This window comes from Pygocentrus nattereri, chromosome 9 (genome assembly GCF_015220715.1).
Source record: "Pygocentrus nattereri isolate fPygNat1 chromosome 9, fPygNat1.pri, whole genome shotgun sequence".
In the NCBI taxonomy this organism is placed as follows: Eukaryota; Metazoa; Chordata; class Actinopteri; order Characiformes; family Serrasalmidae; genus Pygocentrus; species Pygocentrus nattereri.
Window position 1 is genome coordinate 40912914 of NC_051219.1, and position 24471 is coordinate 40937384.

The window sequence follows — 24471 nt, forward strand, 5'->3', positions numbered from 1 at the left end:
GTGGAGCTTTTCCAAAAGAAATAAATAATTTAAAATTAAAAATAAATTTACATTTATTTCATGTAGTTACTGAACAATTTACCTTAAAATTCAGGTGGAAAAAACAAAATATACCCTGGAGAATAAGAGGCTAACCATGCCCATGACTGCCCCCTTGTCCCACTTAACTAGCTACAGGGATAAAGAATAAAGCAGTGTTGAGCACAGACAGAGCATTTTTAAATATTTGGGGCACTGAGGCAGGATATCTTTTCAGAGTAGCTTTATTTGGGGTACCCCAGCATGCATCTCTACTGCTCTACTGGCAGAGTTAAATAACACAATCAGGCCACAACAAACCAAACAACTCCATACTCCAAAAACCAGGTACACAGCTCAGAACTGCATAGAAAGCACGGCAAACTGACAGTGATATGTTTTAACTTGGCTAAAGTGGTCATTTGTGTTGTTAAACAGGCCATTTTTAGACGATCCGGGTGTCGTTGAGTTCCTGATTTCTGTGGTTTCATTTGAACATTACATGTTGAAACTTAAGATATGTTTATAGATAGAAACGAGAAATCGCGATTGTATTCTAGCATCTCATCTATATGCCTTTGTAATGCGCATGAACGTAAAGGAGAGTCAGATTCTGTTGGAATTCATGTAACACTTCAGCTGCTCTGAGCTACACGGTGAAGTTCGCTTTTATATCTCACAGTAAGTGAAATAAGTACCGTGTCCTTAACCAGACTGACAAATCTGCGCAACCTTACTGAAGCGCTGAATGGGTCATTCTACAGAAACGTCCACTTTTTATTTATCCATAGGAGTCACTGGTGTTACCGTTTGTCACTGGCGTTACACATAATAAAGGGAACACCAGAGACATTTTTAATGGGAAAAAATATAAAAGGCTGCTACAGAGCATCAAACCACATGTTGTCAATCATGGAACATCCACTATAATATGTAATTTAACCCATTTGTATTCTATTTTTTTTTTACAATTACCTACGAATAAAGTCGGTTACGCCAGTGACGTCAACTAAAAGCTTCACATGAGATCATGAGCTGATCTCTGATAACTGAAAGACACGGTGGACTCACTGTGTGCTTTTCTACATAGATCCTCAGAAAACAGGTAAAAGGAGGCCGAGTGATGTCATCAGCGTGACTTTTATTTCAAAAAAGAGATTTTTTGTTAAGTAGTAACACCAACGACGCGACTCCTGGGGAACTTTCATTATACATTTGATAATATTTTGGCATTTGTTTTCTTTGTAATTTAATTCACATATTTGAGATTCATGTATAGATTATTGCAGTTAAAATGGCAGAAAAACATGTTTTTTAACTCAAAATATGGCCTCAGCCTTTATACACGGCTGAGGACGGGCTCTTCTGAAATGCTTGGAATTCTATACGATTGATTTAAAAAGCAATATTGCTAAATTGATGCTCGAGAAGGTGTGATTGCTAAAATACCTTATTGTTTCTATTGTAAACTGTAACCCTAACATGTTTTTTAAGTGTAATATATCTGTAAACACTAAGGACACAAAAACGGACATTTCAGTAGTACGACCCGAATGTGGTTTGAGCACTTTTGGTGATGTATTTACAGAAAAGATTTGGTTGACTGTTGACTTATAGTCTTTGTTAGCAACATTGGCCTATTTAGCTCCAGCGCTAAACTAAAGAAACAAAATTCAGACACCATGTCTAGTCTGATCGTCTCCATCCGGTTTGAGTGGAAAATTGTGTAAATTAGATTTTTTTTGCCGAACCACGGCAATAAAGTGGACAGGGAGCTGAACAGATGTGATAACAGTGCAGTGACACTTTTCACCTGTCAGCAGCTTTTAGACACAGAGAGCAGTAGAGGACAATCAGATCGCTCTCATTCACACACACACACACGCACACACACACACACGCGCACACACACACACACACGCATACACAGACACACACACAACAGTCATGAAGCTCAGCATCACAGAAAGAGCTGTAGAATTTCCGTCTCTGCCTCTCTCGTCTAATGTTGAACCAGCTTCAGGCAAGCTGCATTATCTGAAAGGCTGCAGAAGGGGCACTGTGCCATCCTCGCAGCTGATAGGCTGCACTGGGAGGAATTCTGGGCCATGCTAACGCCTGATAGGCCCAGTGGAGAAGATTCTGTTTCATGCTTCTCTCTGATAGGCTAACAAGTTTAGGGATAACTGGGCATACATGGAACTCTATGGGAGATTTTAATGTGATCCTTTGCCAGGCAGCGCCAGTTAACCCCATTGTAAATGCATGTGTGTGTGTGAATCAACCCACAGAACATGGCTCAAAGAGCATCATCCAGTGTCTGAGAACAAGAACGGTTCACATTCAAAACAACTAAAACACTGAGCTGAAGTGTGTGTGTGTGTGTGTGTGTGTGTGTGTTTGTGTTGTTCACAGGCCTACATGAGAAGATGGGCACCGAGCCAGCAACTCTCTCCACTCTGGATGAAAAGACTGCATTAATCATGAGGTCTCCTCTGCTCTGAGGGCATAAGTGGTTTGAAGTGGTAAAATGGTAGAAATGCGAACAAACAGATGGAGACATGATCTAGTTTTTCCAGGCCTGTGTCTCAATGACACCCACTTAGAGCCTGTCAATGTCTTAGAGCAGGGGTCGCTGACTGGCGGACCGTGGTCTGGTTGCAGACCCAGGGGCGGTCTTTGTGTTAGACAAAGGTAGGCAGCCATCTAGGGCTCCCATGAGCCAAGGGCCCCATGTAAAAATACTAGATATACTGTACATGTTAATGTTAAATTACCAGTCCAAATATTATATATATATATATATATATATATATATATATATATATATATATATATATATATATATATATATATATATAAATGAAAATAGCTTTTATTTCTAATTGTAGTGGTTATTTTCAGTATGTTTAGTACAGTCCTGCCCCCCAGTCATGAGTATAATGGCCTATTCTATGTTGCTACCTGTAATATACACAAATGTATAGACAGACTAGTATGAAAAAGACCATTAAGCCATAATGTACAATTTAAGAGGGGGTTCTTCTGTATGATTTTCTGGGTGTTGAGTGAGCAAAAGAAATGAATTCATCCAAGTGCAGGTGAGAAAGAGGGAAAAAGAGGTGAAAAAGATGTTGAAAGAGGGAGAAAATCAAAAAGTGTGTCACTAGACTCCCAAAACTAACTTAGTTTTTTCAGTCAAAACAGAGCTCTGCACACACTTGGCAGACTGTCCCGAATGCTAGTGATAATGTTAGTACAGATGGCTCCAGTAAAGCTCCAAAAGTAATCCTTTAAGTTACTAATTTCTAATCTGAAATATAAAGGAACTACATTACTTTTTATCACAGTCCTTACAGGAAAGTTTGTCCACTTTATGGCCATATTTATAACGCCCCCGGGCAGTTATTTCCATGCATACAAGACTGGAGTCCTATTTGTTTGAATGAGGAGAAACTTACAAAACAGCATAAACAGTTTGTACCGTTTGGCTCAAATGACACACAAGAAATGTGATGTATAGCTTGTTTCCTCAACAAAGGAGATCTTTTCTTGCTAACCGCTTGGCCAGCAAGCTGACTGGCTCATTCTAATGAAGAGTTTTCCTTGTAAACGCCAAGTTAAGTGTTACAATCTTTCCCATTCATTTTCCAATCAGTGCCCTTATTCATTACTTCTACATTACTTGCTAACAAATGATCTCATTATACTGGAAGATAATTTGGCTTGTTTTTCTTAAAATAAGTTAAACTTAAAAAATCTGCCAATACATATAATCCTATAAGACATAATTCCACTTTTATTGAAGTAAACGTCTTGAAACGCGTTAAATAATTGTATAGTATATTTTAAACCATCTCAAAATGCAGATGATTTTTGCGGTGGACATAATTGTTTACTGTTTTGTTGTGACAGTTGTGCCACTTAGGAGCCCAGAGCCTCAACTAATTGAAAATTGTGCATCCAAAATCGTTAAATCTGGACCCATTTCAGGAGTATCTCAATGGACCAAACTGAGCCCTTGATCAAAATAGCAAAGCTGAGTAATTTATGTAAAAAATGGCTGTATTTCAGCTACATGATCATGAGCAAGCATGGCTTCTATGATAGTACTGTGTTGCAGTTTATCCCATCACATGCATTATGTAGTGATGCACGACTCACTGGAGTTTTCTGGACTTCGACTCTCGACTCCTGCCTCTGGAGTCGATGGAGTCGACTCCTTGACTCCTCTTTATTTTAATCAAGACGGTGCCATAGTGAGCAATAAATGGATACAGCAGAGACTAAACCGTTCTAAACGTAGTTTACCCAGTTTTTTGAGAAGTATGATTATAGTGATGTCAAGTCAAGAGGCTTTTATTGTCATTACATCTATGTACAAATACACAGTGGAGTGAAATTACGTTCCTCCAGGATCAACACTTGTAATGTAATTGTAATGCAATTGTAATGTTTGACCAGTAAGCAGATGCTCGCGTTTATAAAACAGAGAAGAAGCTTTACTTAGGGATTCAGGCAGATATATCGTCATCAATACACAGGCATGGGTCAGTTCCGAAGTAAACCACAAAACACAGAAGGTGATCATTTCCAAGTAGGGAAAAGCAGAGCAGAGTCCAAAACACAGGCAATAAGTCAAAAACCAAAATATCCAAAATGCAACAGCACAAAAGGGCAAAAATCAGTGTAAATGAGAAACAGGAGAAGGTCAAAAACACGGGAGGTCAAACCAGAAATAACGCTCAGGAGATTCACTAGGAATGCAATGCCTCGCAATGAACCTGTGTATAGCCCAGGATAAAATACTATCTAGGCAGGTCATGTGATAAAATCATACAGGTGAACATCATCAGTATTCAGGAGAACTTGAGCAGTGATTGGCCACTGATGATCTTCCCGGAGTCAGGTGATGAGGCGGAGGACTCTGGGAAGTGTAGTTCATAGGCTGACTGGCCGAATACGTGACAGCAACAAAGAACAAAAAGTACAAAGTGCAAACGTGCAGACATAGTGTGCAAACAAAAAATTAAGCTAGAAACAATATGATGAATACAATAAATTAAGGAGACATTAGGCAGGACAGTGGGGCACTGACACAGCACTCATTTCTGGAGATGAGCTAGTGGAATAAGGCGCAAAGATATTAAACATGCTCTAATCTGTGAGTCACGCACTCAGATAACAGACATAAACACAGCAGTTACTGAGGTAGGAAAACCTGAGTAAGCAGTGTAAACACTGTGTAGCAGCAATGTTCCAGATAGAACATTACAAGTAGAGCATCAAAAGAGGTGTGTGTGAGTGAAGAGTATGCGATGATGCAGCTGCTCAGGATGCTCTCCACACTACTTCTGTAGAACATGGTGAGGATGGGAGGGGGGAGATGAACCTTCTTCAGTCTCCGCAGGAAGTAGAGGCGCTGCTGGGCTCTCTTGGCTATGGAGTTGGTGTTGAGGGACCAGGTGAGGTTCTCTGTGATGTGGACACAGAGGAACTTGGTGCTCTTGACAATTTCCACAGCAGAGCCAGTGATGTTCAGTTGGAGGTTGTCACCTCGCACTCTTCGGAAGTCAACAACCATTTCCTTAGTTGCGTCCATGTTCAGAAACAGGTTGTTGCTTCTGCACCAGTCTGTTAGCTGCTGCACCTCCTCTCTGTACACTGACTTGTCGTTCTTGCTGATCAGACCCACCACAGTCGTGTCATTAGCAAACTTGATGATGTGATTTGAGCTGTACTTTGCAGTACAGTCATGAGTCAGCAGAGTAAACAGCAGCGGACCGAGGAGCACCGGTGCTCAGTATGGTAGTGCTGGAGATGTTATTACCTATCCTGACTAACTGAGGTTTCTCAGTCAGGACATCTAGGACCCAGTTACAGAGGGAGGCATTCAGGCCCAGCAGGCTCAGTTTTCCATTCAGCTGCTGAGGGATGATGGTGTTGAGCGCTGAACTGAAGACTATGAACAGCATTCTGACATAGGTGTCTTTATTGTCCAGGTGGGTGAGAGCCAGGTGGAGCATGGTGGAGATGACGTTTTCCATTGGGGTGATATGCAAATTGCAGTGTGTCCAGTGAAGGACGGAGCTGGTTTTTAATGTGCCTCATGACAAGCCTCTCGAAGCACTTCTTAATTATGGGAGTGAGTGCAACGGGATGGTAGTCACTGAGGCAGGACACTGGAGACTTCTTCGGCACAGGGATGATGATGGTAGACTTGAAGCATGTTGGAACGACTGTAGTACTCAGAGAGATGTTGAATATGTCTGTGAGCACATCAGCCAGCTGTTTGGCACATCAGCAGTGGACAGACACAGTACTTGTTCACTTGGAGGAGGAGTGGTTTTCCTCACCGTCGTGACGTTTTGTGCTTCAAGATGAGTACAGTTATTAAGCATGTCTGGAAGGGAGACATCACTGTCACAAGCAGGTGCAGGTGACTTGCAGTTGGTGATGGCCAAATCTGTAATGCCAGTGCAATGTAAGTGTAGGAATCCTTTCTCGGGTATTAGTTTCACAGACATGTCACAAATAAACCAGACACTGTAGCACACAAGCAGTGTAAAACATGCTAACAGGAGCCCATTACCTCCTTGGCTAATCACTTATCTGCTGCTGAGCAGTCAGTTACAGTCTGAGTTACTGTTAGTCCAGGTTGTTATTGAGGGAATGAACATTAGAGAGACAATGTGGAAAGAACCACTGGTCTCTCGGGGTAATGAATGCCTTTAGCCTTGATTTAGCCTTTAACACAGTAGCCCACTAGTTGGGCCTGTGAGTCCACTAGCCCTGTATGCGCTCTGCCTCGGTCAGTCAGTTGCATCACGCTACTGACAGCAAACAAATCATGCTAATTATTTAATATTTCCTGAACTCCAGCAGAGCCTGACACTCGGAGATGTAAATGTAAGTTAAAGGAGATGCTTATACGAGACAAATGATTAGAGAAAACAACATCAGCCCCATTATATATATATATATATATATATATATATATATATATGTATGTGTGTGTGTGTGTGTGTGTGTGTAAATATATGCTAAATATATAATCAATAAAGTATCTATCTATTTATTGATCTATCTATCTATCTAAAGATATATAGCTGCTGTTGGAACAAAACCTTGTATCTCCATTTTTGATGTTTTTCAGTTTTTGATAGATTTTGAAAATACCTGTTGCCCTTTACATTGTGTGTAAATTTCAGGATGAATGGACGAACAGCAATGGCTAAAAAAAACTACTTGCAAAAAAGTCTGGTTCCACTGAAAGTACAGTAGGTTTTTTCCTTCTCCTATAAATATCCATTTGGAGATACGAGGCTTTGTTCCAACAGCAACAATAAATGTATTATATTATATAACCTAATATATATATTGGGTTAGGATACTCAAGGATCAGGTATCGGTATCAAAGTGGAAAAACATGGACAGTGTGTGTTGATACATGGTAGGCAGTTTATGTACAGAGAACATTAGTAAAACTTCTTTAGTAGCTTGAAACAGTTAAAAAAGTCAGGCCATGGCACAGGTGGTCCCCCATTCCGTGGACCATGAACTGTAACATAATGTCAGCACAAGAAAAACACTATTAGAAAACTTTAATTAGACATTATTGATTTTTCCATAGCATGTCCTTATTGTTATTCAGCCAGTTCCCTAAGATAGTGCAGATAGACTGGCTCAGTGAAAAACTGTGTTTGTTTTGTTTAACTGTGTGTGTGTGTGTGTGTGTGTGTGTGTGTGTGTGTGTGTGTGTGTGTCATGTGCACTAATTATGACCTCTGTCCCCACTGGGTAATGTGGAGAGCATTTCAGGCTGAGTCACCATCATGTCCCTTTCATACTGTGCAGTTCTCAAAACAAACAAACTAAACTCTTAATATCTGCTTCAGGACTATGTGTTTCAAATTTTCCTTGCCTTCTATTAATGTGTCTAAGACATGCTGTGTCAGTAGATCTCTGACTGGCCACTGTTACAGGCCTCTTGTATATACTGGCATATATATTAGAGCCAATGTCCCCTCACTGACCTGTCCAGAGAGCTTCCATCAGCATAATCTCCACACTGTGCTAACTCCTAGGTAAGCTTTACATGGCAGTAAGTGGAGGTGCTGAAGGGGCTGCAGAAGACCCGGATTTTCAGGATTGCAACTGTTAACCCTTTAAAATCCCAGGCTTATTACCTACCAGGGGTGTCACTAAAAGTTCATGGATAGGGGGCTAGGCTTGTACTAGAGGGGCTGAGGGCATGGTCCCTCTTTTAGTAAAAATCTCATCTGACTGGCCTGCGACGGAGCTGCTGCCTCTTAATTTCTATCCACAGGTTGAGGAATTGAGAGATATAAATGATGATGATGATGATGACCTTTTCACACAAAGCTGAAACAGCTTCTTGTTTACATCTTTCCACTCCCCCTTAAATGCTGAAGCAGCTCATTCTAACTGCACTACTGTTTATATTTGCACTATTTATACCCACAGACCTTTATCTGTGTGTGCCTTACACCACTTTAGTGTTCATTTCAGGACCTCTTATATTAATATAATTTTTTTATTATTCTATTTTTCTACAATTAGTGTTTATTTTTACGATTAGTGTTTAGTGCTTTTTTTAAGTGTCTATTTAAATTCACACCTTTCCTGTTTACCGTCTATTTAATGTTATTGTTACACCATGGGGTCTGAGAGTAACGCAATTTCAATACACTGTACATCCTGTACATATTGTAATACTGACAATAAAGCTGGCTTGACTTGACAGTTACATTCTGGCGCCTTGCAATGGGAACATTAGACCAAAAACCCGGTGAATAGAAAGCAACTTCAGCTTCGTCCTTTTCACTGTCATTAAATATTGTAAACAACAATATCTGGCAAATACTGTTGTCATTGTTACCAAATACTGAAGAGAAATCTAAAATCAAACTGAGCTGTCACTCAGATAGCGAGCATATATCAGTCTGCTGGTTTGAAAAGGTTGGCACCCCACTGTCTGTTTGCCACAGCTGGTCCACCCTTGGACCACCCAGATTACTATCTTCCATACAAGCTGTAACTAGTTTTTTATATCCACAAAGAGATTTTAAATGTACAGAGACTTTTATTTTAGAAAATATACTTAGATAAATATTAGAAACAACTGAGAGAAAAAAATGCCTAGGCTTGATATATAATGATTAAAATGATTTACTAATGAGAGTGTTGGTAAAGAAGTAAAAAGAAGGTCAGAAGGAGCTACATTGTGTCTTTGTGGATCTAGAGAAGGCATATGATAGGGTGCCAAGACAGGAACTGTGGTACTGTATGAGGAAGTCAGGTGTAGCTGAAAAGTATGTTGGGGTGGTGCAGGACATGTATGAGGATAGTGAGACAGTGGTGAGGTGTGCAGTTGGAGTGACAAATGGTTTCAAGATGAAGGTAGGGTTACATCAGGGATCAGCTTTGAGCCCCTTCTTGTTTGCAAAGGTGATGGACAGGTTGACAGATGAGGTCAGGCAGGAGGCTCCATGGACCATGATGTTTGCAGATGACATTGTAATCTGTGGTGAGAGTAGAGAGCAGGTGGAAGAGAATCTGGAGAGGTGGAGGTTTGCACTGGAGAGGAGGGGAATGAAGGTCGGTAGAGACAAGATGGAATACATGTGTGTGAATGAGAGGGAGGCAGGTGGAAAGGTAAAGATGCAAGGAGTAGAGGTCGTAAAGGTGGATGACTTCAAATATCTTGGGTCAACCATCCAGAGCAATGGACAGTGTAGAAAAGAGGTGAAGAAGAGGGTGCAGGCAGGATGGAGTGGGTGGAGACGGGTGTCAGGGCTGATGTGTGACAGAAGGATAGCAGCAAGAGTGAAAGGGAAGGTTTACAAGACAGCAGTGCGTCCTGCTATGATGTGTGGTTTGGAGACTGTGGCTCTGTCTAAAAGACAGGAGGCTGAGCTGGAGATGCTGAGATTTTCGTTGGGAGTGACAAGGACGGACAAGATTTGAAATGAGCAGATCAGAGGGACAGTGAAGGTGGAGCAGTTTGGAGATAAAGCCAGAGAGGCCAGGTTGAGATGGTTTGGACTTGTGTTGAGGAGGAATAGTGGATATATTGGTCAAAGAATGTTGGAGATGGAGCTGCCGGGCAGAAGGAGAAGAGGTAGACCTCAGAGAAGGTTTATGGATGTAGTGAAGGTGGACATGGAGATGGTTGGTGTGAAAGTAGAGGAGGCAATGGATAGGGCAAGATGGAGGCAGATGATCCGCTGTGGCGACCCCTAAAGGGAGCAGCCGAAAGAAGAAGACGAAAATGATTTACTAAATTAACTTACAAAGTTTAACTAAAGAAAAGTTAACCAGGCTGGTGAATTGAGTGGAAAATGAGTGATGGTAAGCGAAGTTTTGCGTATTACTCTGCTTAAAACGCTGAGCAAAACGCCAGTGGACCACCAGCTCTGCCATCAGCAGGCCGACAGCGGTCCACAATCCTCTTCCTATCAGGGCAGTAACGTTATTTGTATCCCTCTTGTGCTTGTATGTTCTCCCGGTGTTTGTGTGGGTTTCATCCCACAGTCCAAAGACACTGGGCATGCTAAATTGCCCCTAGGTAGGTGTGAATGTATGTGGGATTGAATAAATCTGAGTGTATGTCTGGGATGCTTCTGCTGGGATAGGCTGGGATGACTGCTGGGATAGGCTCCAGTTTAGCCCCCCACTGCCCCATGACCCAGAAGGTTAAGTGGCTTAGATAACATTTGAATTTGTAGTATTCAGGTTATTGCTGTAGTGCACAGTCTTGTTTCACAAAAAGCAAAAACATCAAGTACAATCTGTTGATAAGGAATGTAAACCGAATTGAATTGCAATGTAATTATATATGTAACTACATTAGACTAGTATAACAACTTGAAAGTACTAACTCAACTTCCAAGGATTAAACTGTGTGTGTGTGTGTGTGTGTGTGTGTGTGTGTGTGTGTGTGTGTGTGTGTGTGTGTGAATGAGACAGAGAGGCACAAACACAGAGAGCTAGAGAAGTGGGCCACGTTGAAAGCGTAACAAAAATAGCAGATGTGTTATTCCAGTCAAGCCTGATCAAAGAGGATTCTGGGAGATTGAGTGCATTGTTCAGCTGCTCGCATAAACAGTGAATCTGCTTCACAAACTCAAACCACAGAACATCAATCGAACAGCAAAATGAGCCTCACCAAACAACACCAGAGCGAGCAGAACACAGTGACTCACTGAAAGTGAAAGCGAAGCGTGTGCACCTGAAGATGAGACATGTGGAGAAATGCTGCCTGGTGTGCGATTATCAGTTCTATCTAAAGCTATTGCGAGAATTTCTGCCAGGCTTTTATCCAGCCTCAAACAGTTTAACCTGCGCCAAGGTAGCGGTTGAACTTTTACCGTTTAATTGCCCATTTTCTACAACTTTCTTGTATTTATAATCCCCTGGGAATCCATCTACAACGTGATTTTATGTCCCCAAAATGATAATTCATTGAATACGTATTTTTATTTTTACCTTCTTTAGCTGCTTTCTTCCTTTTGAATTAAACATGCTGTGTTTGTTACTGTGCCTGTGAGACTCTTACATGTAAATGACCTGGGTGCTGAATGGCTCATGCACTGTTAGAAATAAAGGGACCATGCAGGTACATGATTCATATCAAGGTACAAACAGTGTAATGTTCCTTCAAAGGTGCAACAGTGGTTTTAAGATCCAATTGTGTATCTTAAATAAGTTTTCCCAGTGGAAGAGTAGATATTTGGATCTTTTTATAAACTAATTTTTTAAAACCTATGGTCTCGAACTTTGGGTAGTGACCGAAAGAACGAGATCGCGGATACAAGCGGCCAAATTTCTCCGCAGGGTTGCCGGGCTCTCCCTTAGAGATAGGGTGAGAAGATCGGCAATTCGGGAGAGGCTCGGAGTAGAGAAGCCAGTCGAGGTGGTTCGGGCATCTGGTAAGGATGGTCTCTAAATGCCCCCCTAAGGAGGTGTTCCAGACATGTCTGACGGGGAGGAGACCCCGGGGAAGACCCAGGACACGTTGGAGGGATTATATCTCTCGACTGTCTTGGGAACACCTCGGCATCCCCCGGAAGAGCTGGAGGAGGTGGTGGAGGAGAGGGAGGCCTGGGCCTCTTTGCTTAGGCTGCTGCCCCCGCGACCCGGATTCGGATAAGCGGTGGAGGATGGATGGATGGATGGATGGATGGATGGATGGATGGATGGATGGAATTTTTTAAAACAGAACCATTTAATGAAAAGCCTGGAGGTGAGGCGGGGTGTGTGGAGTCAGTACAACTTAGAAAATATAATTTCAGTGGATTATGGTTCAGTTATGTTCCCTGGCTAAAGGTACTGAGATGTACCCCTGAGGGTCCCACCACAGTGAAATTGCTAAATACTGGGCTTAAATATTAACTAGTGAAGGTCATATGACCTAGTCCGCAGGTGATCCGCATTAGTAGTCTGGGGATTGTGAATGCTGATAGGAGCGCCATGCTTGGCTGTCGGTCACGTGAGTCCCCTGTGACTCCTGGGAAATGGATGGACCAGTGTCCGCTGATGGCGTGACATGAGTGGTCAGATTTCTGCAGGTATCTGATCATTCAAATGGTCAAGTGAACAGCACACTAAATTTCTTAGCTTGGAGTAAGGTCTAGAAATCCAGTTAGGAAATCTGATAGAGGCTGGATTTTAGCTCAGTAATCAGATTTCTGAGTGCATTTAAACTCTTACTCTGATTTCTTTCGGATTTCTCTGTGAAAAACACACCGTGGTACCAGAAATAAGTGAGCGGTGTTGCCGCGAGACACAGCAAAACACTTTTGGAGCGAAACCAACTACATGCTTGACGAAATGAAGGTTAAACAGTCTTCATCTTTTTAGATGATGTATGTTTATATTTTCAGGTAAAGTGGCAATATGCTTTAAAATAGCAGCCGTGACATGAAGTTGGAGTTTTACGTTACGTTTACGTCACGTCTTCTTCTGGGAGTTTATTGGCTGGTTGTAAACTACTGCCTGACTCATGTAGACCTGGAGTTTCCTCATTATCTAAGCACGTTGATTAGATTACCGACAAAATCAGATTTTCTGCAGTTATCGGATTAAGTGCGTGTAAATGCACTCATTGTTTTTCTCCACAGCAGAGGTAGAGCCAGCATTGGGGGGGGTGGGGGGTCTCGACCCCAGCCTCACCTTTCAGGGTGCCTGATAATAATAATAAAAATCATTTGTGGTAGATGTTAATAGAACTACAGTGATGTAAGAGGCAGAAGAAAACGGGTGCAGAGCAGAGGTACATTACAGAAGACACAGCTGCATGAAAACCAGGCCATCAAACCACTTATGCGAACTGGCAAGAAATGGCTAAGCGGCGCTGACGAGAATAAAACAACAAAAGCTTGTGTCTCTAAAGCATGATTTCACTTTTTTCCTCGAGTCCACCAAGGATTTCAGTTTCAAACTCCAATCACCAAAACAAAACAACCATTGAAAGAGAGAGTTCAACAGATGAGAAGACGACACATAGGATTCAATCAACGGTCAAATCTCCAGTAATAGTTTAAGTGCTGAGTGAGGACACATTGATGCTGTTGATGCTTCACTTGTTTCCAGCTTATGGAGGCAAACTTGAGCTCTAAATGCCTCTCTTACCTCTAACCAGCTGTGTAGCAGCCTGCAGTCAGACTCTCCACATGTCTTCCACTTTGGGTCTCGAGTCTTTCTGGGTCATAAGTCTAAAGTCCAAGTCAAAGTCCGAGTCATTGGTGATGAAGTCGAATCGCAAGTCTTTCTCAATGTTCTTGAGTCGAGTCTCAAGTCATCGTGATTCGAGGCAGACACAAGTCCACACCTCTGCTTGTCAATGCTAACTAACAACATTGTAAGACTTACCAGTTAAATGTTCTTTTGTTTCTTTTTGAAGTTAGTTTGAAGATGGACTACAGTCTGTAACTGTAGAGTGCAGCTATACAGTAAGTGGAGCTGATAAATGGACAATGAGCGTAGAAACAAGGAGGTGGTCATCATGTTATGCCTGACCGGTGTATATAGACTTATTATTACTTACAATACAAAAAGTGAGGAAAATCTCATTTTTGTCATGATATGAACCCCTTGAAGCAATAAACTCACACTATGAGTTGCAGTCTCTCTCTGTTTTCTGAGATCATCCAAATTAGAAAGAAAATTACTTTTTTGGAAACACTACAAGACCACTTGTCCCTCATAGGCCTGGGGTTCGGCATGCTTGAGATTTGAAGATATTGCTCTCCTTTTGGAGAAACTGGCCTGCTTTGCTGGTGCGAGACTGTAGAAAGCGGCGGAGACGAGGAGAGAGATAGTGACACACAAGGTAAGGCACTCCAGTCTGAGCAACAATTACACATTGTTCTCTAAAACAATGAAACCAATTAGCCAAGCAGAAAACACTAAAATAAGCCTTAGCGTTGAGTGCGCTAACAAATTCATTACTTTCCAGAACGAGTCAAGTTAAATGAGACTTTGCAATCTGCGCTGAGTGGTGTGTTCGCTCTAGGGGCTGCATGAAACAAGACCAGGAGCGTGTTTACATCTCCAGGTGGGACAGGCAGGGGGTGTTGGAGAGGATATTTGAGGATGAGGTCAGCTATGATCTTGAGCTAAGAGACTGCATTAGGTCAAAAGAGGCTTACTATCATAGTAATGCAGTGAAATGGAAGAAAAGAGAGAGAAAAACAGACAGACAGCCTAACATGAATCTAGGACTTTAGAATGAACCAACAAATCAGCTGGCATTCACACAGAAAGCTATTCAGATAAGATTCCTCCGATTTCTAGTGTTATTATTGATTTGGCTGTACATTAGCCTCCGTAATATAATTGTTTCAGAATTATAGTTACTTATATAATGGATTATGTTTTATTTTTAATCTGTAACAACAAACTGTTTTCCGCTTTTTCCACTGAAAATGGCCAAAAAAGGTGACAGATGCTTTTTTCTTTCTGCAAATCAACACATGAACAAAACAATACAACATAAAAGTCTCCTTATCTGCTTACATACATTACTGAAGTATTGACTGAATGTTGAGATGTGGTTAAACACACTTAAGAACTCTGTTAGCGAGGTCAGTATTCAGATACCAAAATCACTATTTGGGTATTCATTACATTCATGGGAATGCAGGATGGAGAAAACATAAACACAAACAATTCAGTCGAGGCAAATTTCATGGTTTAGCAGTGCAGTAAGATGTGCGAGGTTTGACTGTATTTGCAGTCTACCATTAGTTTGATACTGAGCATAAAGTGTTTTCACTCTGAAACAAATTTTATAAAGTATCCGAAAAAGCTTCATTCAAGTTTATCAATGGTTAAATGGTTAAAAATGTTTAAATACTTACTGGGGCCCTGATACAGCCACGGCATCAGGGCAACACACTAACATGCCATTACCACATTGGTGCCACTGATGTGCTGAGAATGGTCCATCACCCAAGTAATATCTGGCCCTACGGTGGGAGAGGAGGTGTCGACAAACTGTGTGGTCAAACTGGTGTAAAGTTCAATGTGATCAAATGGTCCATGTGTGTACCTAATAAACTGGCAACTCTGTACTGCTGATCAGTCTCACTTTAAAGCTGAACTCCTACTGCTTGCTAAGCAGCCATGCAGCTAACACCTCCTACCTAGCAGCCTACAGCTCATCCCACCTCAGTCCCACAGGCTCCAGAGCCAGAGCTCCAGTCATTAACATGATTAATGCACACATTGAGTGTGAATGAAGACTGGGAGGCAGTCCCACCCAGAACTCTCTCTCTCTCTCTCTCTCTCTCTCTTTCACACATACATATACCACACACACTCTACCCAAGGTACTTGACTGCGTTCGACACAGGGTTTGCTCTCAGAGCACCACTCTCACTGGAATGGGCTGTGTAAGGGGGAAGCTCATTAACATGTCCAAATAGGGCTAATTACACCAAACGCGCTGTACCAAAAAGCCAGAGAGAAGACAGCTGGGCCGGCTGGTGCAGGTTAAAAAGCCGTCTGGCTGGCTGTCTCTCTTTCAGTCATCCACTCACTCAATCACTCAACCACTCACTCTGTTTTACACGGTTTGAATGGAGTTCCTAATTTGATGCGCAGACAGATGATTCTGTCAGGTAAGCATCAACACATGCTCGCTTGAGTTGGATAAACCTATTTTGATGATAAAAACGGTGAGATGCATTAAATTACAATGGAAATGAATCTGCATATAAATCCGTATATAAACGACAGAATGCAGGAAATTAAAATGTATTATTTCCTTATGTTATTAAGGAAAAAAGATGGAGGTGGTATTGGATGGTAGACATGCATATGGTTAATGGACCTGCAGCTGATTAATGGACATTTCCTGAGCCAGAGTGTCCCGTGTCTGCGCTCTTTCAAAGTAAACTACAGCCATACACTCTCAGGAAAAAAGGTACGACACTGTCACTGGGGCAGTACCCTCCTGGGGTGGGACCCTCAGGGGTACATCTCAGTACCTTTAGTCATGGAACATAACTGAACCAGAATCCACTGAAATGATATTTTCTAAGCTGTACTAAATCCACACACCCCGCCTCGCCTCCAGGCTTTTCATTAAATGGTTCCGTTTTAAAACAGTAGTTTATAAAAAGATACAAATATCTACTTTTCCACTGGGAAAGACTTATTTAAGGTACACAGTTGGACCTTAAAACCACTGATGTGCCTTTGAGGGAACGTTAACACTGTTTGTACCTCGATGAACAAATCATGTACCTCCATGGTACCTTTTATTTCTAACAGTGTACAGTTAAAGTAAACAGCAACAAGAAGTTCCTCAACATGAAAGATTTCTTGGTGAACTCATTCCATGTTTTTCAGAAGTGTTTTTATGGGTGTGAAAAAAGGTTTTATACTCTGATGAACAGGCAGCCTTAATCAAGAATTACAGAGGCCCATATCATGATGCTCCCACCACCATGCTTCACTGTTCTAGGGATCACTATATATTTACCGTACCTTTCTCCAAACATGACATGCCAAATCACTGCCAAAAGTTTTTATTTTTGTTTCATCAGACCAGACCCTGTCCTAAAAGATCTATGCTTTATCTCAAAGCTTATGTGCAAATTTTAGGCTCTATGTGTTTCCGTTTTAGCAGAGGAGTTTTGTGTTCGGTGTTGGAACAGAGATCGTTGTGGGCTCAGTTCAGTACTGTTCTCCGTGTAACAGCTGTGTCATTGGCAGTGTGTCTTCTCTATTGATACAAATGTAACGGGGAGCGAGGAGGCGGACGCATATGCGGAGATAAGCGACATACATTATGGGCAAATCCAAAATCAGGGTCAAAGCAGTGCAGGGGCAATGAGCCAACACGGATAGATCGGGGACCAGACATGACATAAACCAGAATCGAAACAAACAACACCAGTACAACCAACACAGCATATAACACCAACAACACAGACAGAGATTCAAACAAATACCAGCCAAGACAAGGGGCAAACACAGGGCTTATAAAACAGGGATAACGAGGGACAGGTGAAAACGATCAGGGGCGGAGTCTACAAACAAGGGGGCTGAACCAAAACAAATGCACATGGAGTGGGAGGAGCCCATCGTGACAACAAGGTGGAACTTTATCTAGAATTAATTTTTTATGCAACCTTTTTAAAATGTCCAATACTTTTTAAACATATGGCATCTAAAGAAACATCTAAAGAAAACCTTGTATCTCCATTTTTGTCCTGTTTCAGTTTTTGAAATAATTTGAAAATACCTGTTGCTCTTTATGTTGTGTGTAAACTGGACTAACAGAAATAGCCCAAAATTACTTGGAAAAAAGTCTGGTTCTTCTCCTGTAACGTTACCATTTTGGAGACACAAGGTTTTTTATTTCCAATGACATCAATGTCTTGGTTTATGCTTATAAATACTTATTTTTATTGCCTTTTTGTTTCTATTCATAAGTGCAATGTCAAAGCATAAGAAATGTATACACTTCTAACACTTTACATATATTAAATGCTAAAAACAAAACGGTCTAAATGCCTGTTTCCTCTCACTAAGACAAATTAGCACAACTGTGGGTCATTTCATTTGACACATATAATTTTGGATTGAATAAAAAGAGTAAATACTGTGGGAACTCAACTGACTGGCAATGGAGAAAGAAGAAAAACGTGTCGGTCTTAGAGATTTCCAATGAGTACTTTAAAGGTCTGATTAAAAATGTATGGAGTAAAAAGTATCTTTTGGAATGTAACTGAGTAAAAGTACAAGTATTTAAGTTCAGCAATACTCGAGTAAAGTACAAATCTCCCAAAATAGTACTTAGAACTTAATACTTATTAGTATTAGTATTTTCTGTCCCTGGTCATTACATGTGTCATATCCTGAAGTTGCTCGCAATCCCAGCCTCACTCTCACACACAGATACACTCTGCCTTCACACTCATACCTGTACTTATGTTCAGGTGTTCAGACCAGGATACTGCACATACTGCATCTGACACTATGAACGAACTCTGCAATACGTTACTCATCGAGGATGCAACACTAAAGCTAATTTAAGTGTTGTTTAATTTGAATCAGTTACAGTGGGCTCCTGATTTGAAATCTGAAGTGTTTACGCTGCAGTATAATGGGACAATTGAGTTAATTGGCATCAATGATACAGAAGCACTCACACTGGGAGAAGGAGAGAGAGGGAAACAGAGCTTAGTCCTCCAGTAGAGATGGAATTATCTGTATAGGTTTAACTAAATGAGGGTAATTACCCAGAAAGGAGAGAGAGCCTGAGCTGCCTTTGACATAGATTAGAGGCTAAACCCAGGTAAGTGGCATTTCTCTCCCAATGACCCTGCTTCGGCTGTAAATTAAGCTCAGTAAGCTATTATAGTGGCTCCATGGGTAGTAAAGTATATGTGTGTGTATGTGTGTGTGTGTTTGTGTGTGTACGAGAGAGAGAGAGAGAGAGAGAGAGAGAGAGAGAAACTGGGGTTGGCCAAAGTTTGGCTGATGTGGAATAGTGGAGTGGCCTGCTCTGGCTGGGCTGACTGACTGAGATAAAGAGCTCAGGGATGCTGTGCCTTCTGTTATTGATGCATGCAGTGTGTGTGTGTGTGTGTGTGTGTGTGTGTGTGCATGCATACACGCATACAACATTTTATGTCAGTTTACCATCTTGGCTGTAAGTATGTGCTGATAGTTCTAGTTCAGGCTAAAAATACAATGCAAATGAAAACACAGACTCACTTTGCTCTGCTTTAAGCTTCAGCTCAGGTACAGCTGCCTTTCTTGCATCTCCAGCAGGAAACTTTTCATCAAAAGAAGAATAGTTTCTTGTAAAATGTCTCTCAATGTTCAACGTTTTACAAGGCTGCTTCATTCGCCAGCTTCTCATTCAAATTTCACATTAAATGGTGCCCGAGGTGCTGGAATGTACCTGGGCCACAATTTAAGGTGTAATTCAAGCCGGTGAATGAGAAACTGACTTATTTTGGTGTATGATGAGGTGCTGCAGAGAAGCTGCTGATTAAAACCATCTCAGGCTCATCTGCCTTCATACACATATGACCTTAAATGACATCCCATGCTTAATCCATAGTGTTTAATATGATGTCGGCCCACCCTTTGCAGCTATAACAGCTTCAACTCTCCTGGGAAGGATTTCCACAAGGTTTAGGAGTGAGTTTATGGGAATTTTTGACTGTTCTTCCAGTAGAGCATTTGTGAGGTCAGACACTGATGTTGGGTGAGAAGGTCTGGCTCACAGTCTCCGCTCTAATTCATCACAAAGGTGTTCTATCGGGTTGTGGTCTGTACTTCTTCTTCCACACCAAACTCACTCATCCATGTCTTTATGGACCTGCTTTGTGCATTGGTGTGCAGTCATGTTGGAACAGGAAGGGGCCGTCCCCAAACTGTTCCCACAAAGTTGGGAGCATGAAATTGTCCAAAATCTCTTGGTGCTGAAGCTTTAAGAGTTCCTTTCACTGGAACTAAGGCTTTTACATGGCCAACCACTTCGTGGCTGAGTTGCTGTCGTTCCCAATCGCTTCCACTTTGTTATAATCCCACTGACAGTTGACTGTGGAATATTTAGTAGTGAGGAAATTTCACGACTGGACTTGCTGCACAGGTGGCGGCCGATCACGGTACCACGCTGGAATTCACTGAGCTCCTGAGAGCGACCCATTCTTTCACTAATGTCTGTAGAAGCCGTCTGCAGGCCTAGGGGCTCGGCTTTATACACCTGTGGCCATGGAAGTGATTGGAACACCTGAATTCAATGATTTGGATGGGAGACTGAATACTTTTGGAAATACAGTGTATATATCGCTGTTGTTGGACCAAAACTTCATATCTCCAAAATGGTAACTTTTTTCTATGCAATTTTGCTCCATTTTCTCGTCTATTCATCATTAATCATTATTTTATGTCTAAAGCCTTCAGTCCTGTTCTAAGCAGTGTGAGAGCTCGCTTGGCTGTATTTACGTAGATCCCACATGGGAAATCATGATTTGATCAATTTCTGATGGGCACTTTTAAAGGTTATAACCCTGTTGTTTCTCACCAAAATTGCAATGAAATGATCATTACTACAACAGTCGCAGAGTTTATGATGTATTTGTATAGCTCCCAGAAACCATTAAGACTTTCCTGAGGACCTAGAAGACCCTGAGGGTTCTCCCCTAGTGTAATCATACACAGACAACTGTCTGCTGCCCAGTTCTCACTACTAGAAACTAACACTCCAGAACATCCACTCTCTCTCTCTCTCTCTCTCTCTCTCACTGTCTCTCAGTACTCAGTCATCTTGATTCTGACAAAGTAATCATCATCATTCAGCTTTAATGAGAATAAATGTGCAGCTAACGACACACTGACATCCCGCCATTTCAGTCCATATCAGAGAGAGAGACAGACAGAGAGAGAGAAGCTCATTAAGCAAGCATGCCACCTGCACGTCCCTGAGAGAGAGAGAGAGAGAGAGAGAGGGGGGGGGGGGGGGGGGGGGGTTCTCTCCTCTTGGCCTCCCAGTATAACTGTCGCATCAACCTGTCCACTGAAATACACCAAACTAATACTTATTCAATTGATAATTATGAGCATTGAGGCTTGGTAATTTTCTCTGACACGACAAAACCAAAAGGGCATAGAGAAGCAATGGAAAGATCATTTCTTCAAGGCAACGAAACAGAGAGAGAGAGAGAGAGAGAGAGAGAGAGAGCGAGCATAGAGTGGCGCCGAGCAGTACAGTAGCAGAGCGGGCGAGCAGCCTTGCCAACCTGTGCTCTTTGAATGACACTAAATACAGCAGGTGCAAATGACTCTGGGAACAGCCGGGATCGCAGCGGAAATAAAGCAAACAGAAGGAGCTTACTGGCACTGAACCCTCTTCTGTAATACTACCAAGTCACATAGAATACTCCTCATCAGAGACGCGATGTACCCAGTCACTCAGACAATATAGCTCATCAGATTCATAATATGGCAAATTGGATACATAATATAGGCAATCATAACGTATATACCCGGTAATTAAGCCGATATATAAAACCCACAGGCACGTTCGTGGCGCTTTGACGTTAGTGTCAAGCGAAAGATGTGGAATCAGAAAGGAATGTTTATGAAGGGCCTTGAGTGCTGCTTTGCAAAGGCAAGTCTGGAAGCTTTAATAGCCTGAAAAGTTTCGAACATCGCTTCAAAGCCACCTTTCACTCTTCATAGTGTTATCACAGAAACTGAAAAAAAAGTTTAGTACATTTATATATATATATATATATATATATATATGAATAGAGATGGGAGGAAAAAGATGGAAAGATAAAAGAAGAAGAGATAGATTACTTGGCATGGTCTTAAGCTGCTGTCCACCATCAGCAGCTGTAGCCTGCATATCGCAGAAGTAGGAGGGTCTTTGTAGAATCCATGGCCAGTGGAGATAATAGATCATTTCCCTCAGCTATAGAGATCTAAAGCCCATTTCCAGGAGATGCTAGGTTTGGTGGCTCTCACTTGAGAAGCGTAGGAGTAAAAAATAAAAACTAATGTGGATTAAAAAGAAAAAAAGTGTGGGGATGAAAAGTGAGGATGATGAGGGAGTAGAAGTGGGCAGAAAGCAACAGTGTGCTGAGAGCCAACTGCCTGGAGCTTCACGTTAAGTTCTGTGGTTTAGAGGTTCTGCCTTTGAAGATGTGGGAAAAAAGTTTTGAAAGCAGCGATCTGAGAAAAAAAAAAAACAAGACGCGGCTGAAAGTTAGTGGGGAGGGCTGCAAAACATGGGGTGTATATTTATGTGATTCTCTCGCCCCCTTGTTTCTCATTTCTAATGCAAATGTGATAAACAAGATGTCACATTTTTATGGCCTAAAGCCACAAAGTGACACATGTTTTCCGACCACTTTTTTCCATTAACTTTCATCTTTTTTCAGACTGCTGACGCAAGTCAACCTCAGTCCAGAGCTGCACAAAAAACATTGCTTGTTAATCATTATCACGACACTGGCCTCTGCCGTACTGCTACAAAAGGGGTTACAGTATTCAAATGAGGCCTCTAATAAAACCACTGAATTGTTTAATGTCCTGTGAAGATCTTGACCAAATCTAAGTGTTTCTGCGGATGTTTTGCTGAAGTGAGGTCATCACACACACACACACACACACACACACACACACACACACACACACACACACACACACACACACATTTTCTAAGTCGCTTATCCTCCTGGGTCGGAGGGAGCTGGAGCCCATCCCTGCAGTCATTGGGTGTAAGGCAGAACACACCCTGGACATGACTTTGGACTGTCGGAGGAAACCGGGGAACCCAAAGAAAACCCACACAGGCACAGGAGAACTCCACACAGAAAGGACCCCAGGCGCCTGGCCAGGAATGAGGTCATCACAGTATAAAACAAATACAAATAAGTTATCACTTTAAGGAACACATACTGGGTGTTTATTGGTTGCGCAGTAAAGCCCTATATAGACACCTCTATATCGCAGCTGTCAGAACATAAACTTTATAGTAGAAGCGAAAAACATGCTTTACTTTTAATGTAAGTCAATGGAACCAGAATTTTTCCTAAGTAGTTTTGGGCCGTTTCTTTTGGCTCATTCATCATAAAATTTACACACAGTATAAAGGGTAACAGGTACTTTCAAATCATGTCGAAAACTGAAAAAAGACAAAAATGGAGAAGGTTTTGTTCCGACAGCAGCGACATGTTTTATTCAGTTAAGCATCAAGTTTTATTCATTATGATCTGAATTTATACGTAACTGGGGGTCTGTCATGTGAAAATCAGTACTTGTTGGGTGTCAAATTTGAGCATGAGTTGTCGTCTAAATTCACATCTTATTAGTGCACATTTGGCAGTACTTGATTCTTATGGGTCCTATTGAGTGCTGAATTTCAGTTTATTATGTAAGAGCTAATAAGAGTTTAATGAGACACGAGTACTTAAAGATGTGCTCCAAGCAGAAGCAGTTTTAGGCTGTTTTCACAGCTAGTTAGTTTCCTGAAGTCCAAACCAGAGTATGGGTTAGTGTGACATTGTATTCTTTTCATTTAGTTTGGTTGGCTTCACAATGCAGTGGCTGAAGTGCACCAAATTACCCAGGTGGGAGTTCATTGATTGGTCAGAAATTTAGCTGGAAAAGAAACAAACCTAAAAATGACTTTTTTGAATTTTACTAGCCCATCACTGGAATCAATATTCACATATATCTCATCTACAATATTAAAGCCACCTCCTTGTTTCTACACTCATTGTCCATCTTATCAGCTCCACTTACTGTATAGCTGCACTTTGTAGTTCTACAGTTACAGACTGTAGTCCATCTGTTTCTCTGATACTCTGTTACCCTGTTCTTCAGTGGTCAGGACACCCATGGACCCTTACAGAGCAGGTACTATTTGGGTGGTGGATCATTCTCAGCACTGCAGTAACACTGATGTGGTGGTGGTGTGTTAGTGTGTGTTGTGCCGGTCTGAGTAGATCAGACACAGCAGTGCTGCTGGAGGTTTTAAACACCTCAGTGTCACTGCTGGACTGAGAACAGTCCACCAACCAAAAATAACCAGCCAACAGCGTCCTCTGACCACTGATGAAGGACTAGAGGATGACCAACACAAACTGTGCAGTAACAGATGAGCTACTGTTTCTGACTTTACATCTACAAGGAAGACCAGAAAGGTAGGAGTGTCTAATAGAGTGGACACAGTGTTTTAAAATTGTCTGATCCACTCATACCAGCACAACACACACTAACACACCACCACCACGTCAGTGACACTGCAGTGCTGAGAATGATCCACCAACCAAATAATACCTGCTCTGTGTTGGTCCTAACAATTAAAAAGAAGAAGAAATGTTCAAGATTCTGCGCTCTTTCTTGGTCACTTAGCAGATATAAACAACATATAGGCAAATGTATTGGTAT

The 24471-nt window shown here is 41.7% G+C and overlaps 1 protein-coding gene across 1 annotated transcript in view; it reads right to left on the reverse strand.

The window, feature by feature from the left end:
• xkr7 (XK, Kell blood group complex subunit-related family, member 7) overlaps nt 1-24471 on the reverse strand; it is a 120362-nt gene that overhangs the window by 16163 nt on the left and 79728 nt on the right. The window lies entirely within an intron of this gene.